The sequence below is a fragment of the Clupea harengus genome, unplaced genomic scaffold (genome assembly GCF_900700415.2).
Source record: "Clupea harengus unplaced genomic scaffold, Ch_v2.0.2, whole genome shotgun sequence".
Lineage (NCBI taxonomy): Eukaryota > Metazoa > Chordata > Actinopteri > Clupeiformes > Clupeidae > Clupea > Clupea harengus.
This window is the reverse complement of record NW_024879787.1, coordinates 60,502-65,545: the sequence shown is the minus strand read 5'-3', so window position 1 is coordinate 65,545 and position 5,044 is coordinate 60,502. Positions and strand designations below refer to the sequence as shown.

Genomic DNA, 5,044 nt, shown 5'->3' with positions numbered 1-5,044 from the left:
GAAGCCGCGCGCGCATGCGTCACAACGACAGATCCGTTTTCAATCATGGAGAAAAGCGACGAAAGCCAGTTTTTTTTAAAAACATGACCATTTATTTAAAAACAAAGAAGATGTTGTCACAGTGGACAAAACAGATGAGGTGGAGGATCAAAAAGTCTCCCCCCAGTTTTGTTTCATATGTTGACGTAGAGCCTTATGCTGTTAGCCGTTTACAACATAATTAAATATAACATTAAATATACCCACATTATGCGTTAAGACAAGCCCCATATGTTGACGTTTAAACCGTTTACAACATTACTAAATATTACGTTAAATAAACCTACATTATGCGTTAAGACAAGCCAGATATGTTGATGTTGATGTTGAGCCTTATGCCGTAAACCGTTTGTGTCTGAGCATGCGCAATGTGAGGGACTACGATCCCCCAAAGGACTACCATTGTGTAGCGACAGACCCTCAGTGATTACACATTTCCTATAATACCACTACGTTACCCATGAATCATCGCACACACATGTATACCAAACAAGCAACGTATTCCAAGACAACAGCTCGGTCTCATGAAAATGGCCATTGAAAGCGAAAACAGAGACGCAGATTCAGCGAGTAGGCCTACATCCGATCCACCTTATTATTATGTGTGGGATTTTTACACACTGTCTGATAAAGTTTCCGACGCTAAAAATCTCACCTTTCTGTGCAAATTATGTCCTCCTGAAAAATGAGCAATAATAAAAAAAAAAATGAAAATGAACTGAACTGAACTATGAACTAGTTCAGAATTTAAATGATGAACTATGAACGTGAACGATTCATATTTACTTGTATGAACTGAACTTTGAACTAGTTTATGAGAGGTGTGAACTTGCACAACACTGTTGGGCGGTCATGAGACCAGTGGCACTGTCCTTCCAAACAGAGAGGGAGTGAAATCTCTCAGTGGCCTGTGCCGGCAGGAAGTACAGGCCAATGGCAGGAGGCGGGACAAGGCATTGGCCTGTGGCAGGAGGCGGGACAAGTCAGTGAGCCGCCAATCAGCATCATCGACTGTTGACAGACAATTGCACGTGCGTTCTACGTGATCGGTCATTGCCAACTCTCTCATTGCTGGATGAAAGTCTCCGTGCGGTTTAAAGTTTAAAGTCGCTCCAGGGTTTTCATTATGTCAGGTAAGAATACCTTGAGTTTGCAAGGTTTATTTTTGTGGTACATTGTAATACCTGCACTGTAATACTAGTACTCTGCACTATCCCTAGTATATCAGTTTTCTAAAAGTAAATTGATGTTTAAGTTGATAACTTTGACGAATCCCATGTGTTATGTTATTTTCCATGCACTGTAATGATCGTACAGCAGTTTGCATGTTTTAAAGAAAGTTTGTTAATGTTTTCCTTTTGACCGTGAGTTTCTATATTTCTTAGATTAACGTGACTAGCCATAAACTCCGCGAGCCACGTCCATGCTTTTAATGTACTGTTTGATCTAGCGTGCATGGATTATACTGTTAAATTAAACGTGCATTGAAAGTAATATTACTCTACGACTATCATGTGTGTATGTTTAATCTCATTGCTTCGGTATGTGTTTGAGACGACAGCGAATGTTAGCGAGTTTTCCCGAACGTTAATTAGCTGCACTAATACAACGTTTGTGCAGGTACATGTTTTGAGTTTATCTCAGATGAAGAACTCGGAGGTTATTGTGTTGGGGTAAATTGATTTCTGATTTTGGTGTGTATTTGTGGTTTGTCTGTTGTATAGATACCTCACCCCTCACTCCTGAAATGGTAGTAGGGCAACCCACTCCAGAAGTTGTCAGGAGTTTTGTTCCGGACAAATCTAGGTGGAGCAAGCCACTGAGTTTGTCCCAGCATGAACAGGTATCAATATATACACCTGGTGAAGGGTTGCTGATGACTACATTGATGTGGTCTTGTACTTGTATATAGTTAATGTTGAACTTGTATAAAATGTTTAAAATATATTTGATTATGCTTCTGACAGCTCCAAAACACTCTTGGCATGAGCGATGAGGAGGAGGTGGCATACACTGATGGCATTGCATTAACGAGAAAGGACTTCATTACACTTGCTAATCCTGTAGAAGTTGACGGAAATTTAAGAATATCATGACATACTAACAGTTTAACAGTGAAGTACAGTGCTTTGTGGTATAGTGTCCCTTTTTTCCAATAGGTGCTGAATTTTGGGTTTCCAGCTTCTACAAAGAATAGCTAGTCAACAGGTAGCAAAGATCTTTTTAACAGTTTTGGAACACTCAAGTCAGCATATTTTGCTCACATCCACACTGATACCTAAAATACTTTTTAGAACATTGACATCTTTGCTGCTAATTGCCATGTGACTCTCACCTGGTTGCCCCCATATTCAGCAGACCCCATGGATCACCTCCCTGTATGTACCAATATAATGATTTATAGTTATTCTTCATACTAAAGTGTTTGTCATTCAAAGCTAAACATAGCGCATGAACATATAATGCTTCTGTCTGTCTGTAGGTTGATGTGAAAATGCAGGACGCTGTGCTCCTTCCATCATGGAAACCAGGTCATTCGATGATATGTGTGAGTTGGTATTAAATTAGTGCTTCGTGTTTCCCATTTATGAGATGGATATCAGTTATGTTTTGTACATGTTTCTTCATGTTCCATCATTCGGGGGTGCACCATTTCAGATCTTGAAGCCCAAACAGAAACAAATATTTTTCCTCAACTCAATGGGAGGCCCTGGCATTGGTGATGCCGCTTACACAGCTAAATACAGGTTATTTGTAGGGAATGTTCTTGCGTGAAGGTTCTCTTTTACTTGCCAGTTCATTTGGTTCTATATACCATATGCCATGCTGTCTTCATCCTAAAATGCCCCCCCACCCAGTGTTTGTCATGACTTGTGACATGAAAGGAATTCTGCATCAGAGAATCATAATTTTCCACCTGCTGAAATGGAAACACCCAAGCAAGTGCTCATGGCATATGGTAGTTAATATGGTTCCATAATCATTACTCTGTCATCTCTTTTTTTTTCTTTGGATCTTTTCTCTATGGGGTAGTTCCTGTTCAAAACCCCAAGTTACATTTCCCAGCAGTTAGAAAATCTGAAGGACCTGCATTGTAGTACAGTGCACATCTGTGATTATAATACTCCGTTTTTCTCCATTCTTCATTTTTTTTTTCAGAGAACTTTCTCAGGAGATCAGTGAGGGTCCCTGGACAGAGTTTTCATGTGACAACCTTGAGGTATGCCAGTGTGTGTGAGGGGAATTGTAACAATTCACAGCTTACCTCTTCTTAAACCTTTTTTGATGTATTTTTCTAACCTTTAACTTAACACAGGGCATTCCCAAGCAGAGAGGCTCTAATAGTTGTGGGGTGTTCATCCTAATGGTAAGAAATATTGCTATCCTGTGTTCCTTGCATAATTTCTTCCTGTAATCTTGTGGTTTGTTCATGGATACTTCAATTTGTTTGTTTACAGTATGCTGCCTACATCGTCTTTGGCCTCTCTTTTGACTTCACGGAGGTGTGTTTTTCAAACGCTTTTTAACATTTCATCTTATAAGGTCTATGTTTCAATTAAAATGTGTGCTTTTCCACAAACTAGTCGGACATGAACATTGCAAGGCGATGGTGGTCAATTCTGTTGCTGGACAACTTTCCACCAAGAACACTCCTATTAACTAGGGTTTTTCCAACTGTATTTAACTCTTATGAAAAACTTGGACATTTGAACCCTTCTATATGTTGCCATCCATAAGATTTACTTATGTCAAACCTCTGCTGAAGGCTGTCATCTGGCAAAAGCAGAAAAAGGAGGCCACAGACAACCAACACAGCAGGACAGTGTGGTAATATTTTCTTTCTTAAGTTTTTGGACATGTTTCTCTGGACAATTCATGACTTTATAGAGACTGTGATCTGTTCTACAACATACTTGACATATGTGCATGGCAAGGTTGTGTTAGACAATTGTATAGTGTTTTATAGTGATTGTTCAATGAAACTCCTTTTTACCTTGATGCAGCGGTGGAGGCCCTGACTGTGACTGTCCCCCCCTCCTTGTAAAAGACCAAGTGTGGAGGTAAGGTAACCTGTCAGGGTATGGTGTAATATGGGAGCTCCCTTGAATAATGTCAAATCTACTAAACCCTTTTTTTTCTTCTTTCCCTTCCTAACCCAGACCACAAACATCATGTCAGACCTGACAACTGCAGTGGAGTGGACAAGGCGCCATATGACGCGGTTCCAGGGACGTGTCTCCTTTCCCACAATTATTCATATGACAGAGGCGGAAAAAGAGGATGCACTGCGCAAGCTGAAAACCGCAGATGACCTGATGACCCATGACCTGGAGACTAAAGACCCCTTCTTGTTCATTTTCACACACCAAGAGGACATGGAGGTGTTTCTCCAAAATTGTGTGGGTCAACAGCACCTCCACGTAAATGCTATGTTCGATGGTGAACTTTAGTGCCTGTTATTCTTAAGTTGTATTTTAAAATGTTATGCGTTTCTGTGCATCAATGTTTCTTGTTTTGATGTACCTTTGTTTACTTTATAAAAACTGCCATATGTTTGTGTGCCGTGTGTGTGTAATATGTAGTTTTTTTGATAAAGCATTCTTTTTTTATTATTGTTTCGTCCTGATTAAATGTTCTTATGATAAAAAGTGATTTGTGGTTTTGTTTATATGTAGAGTCAGTCTTATTGATTGACACACTTTTACACACACAGTCCAGTAACAATATAGGCTAAATCACAATCTGGAGAAAATCACAGAAAAGATGGTAAGCACTGAGGTAAAGATCTGATTGTGGTGTCAAATATTTAGCTTTTCATAAAATAAATAAAGTTTTCGACGCACAGTCGGCAGCGAGAATTTAGTTTTTTTCTTTAAATAACGCATATTGGAGTGGAGTTAACATACTCAAAATGTAATTATGCCAGATGAACTGTTGTATTATAAATATAAAGCTGAAATTATCTTTACCATGGTAAAAGCAATAGCCTAATTGAAAGGAGCTT

The 5,044-nt window shown here is 39.3% G+C and overlaps 1 long non-coding RNA gene across 5 annotated transcripts; it reads left to right on the top strand.

Annotated features, from left to right (window-relative positions):
• The first annotated feature begins 840 nt into the window (after positions 1-840).
• Positions 841-4,688, top strand: LOC122128537. 5 transcript variants are annotated; one of them, XR_006151869.1, is made up of 10 exons: positions 841-1,172; positions 1,764-1,882; positions 2,199-2,247; positions 2,395-2,417; positions 2,522-2,587; positions 3,199-3,259; positions 3,356-3,406; positions 3,498-3,867; positions 4,044-4,100; positions 4,200-4,688. It is a non-coding gene; the product is annotated as an uncharacterized LOC122128537 (long non-coding RNA). The 5 variants fall into 5 exon arrangements; XR_006151868.1 differs by having other exon boundaries at positions 2,334-2,417; XR_006151866.1 differs by having other exon boundaries at positions 2,199-2,417.
• The last annotated feature ends 356 nt before the right edge of the window (positions 4,689-5,044 follow it).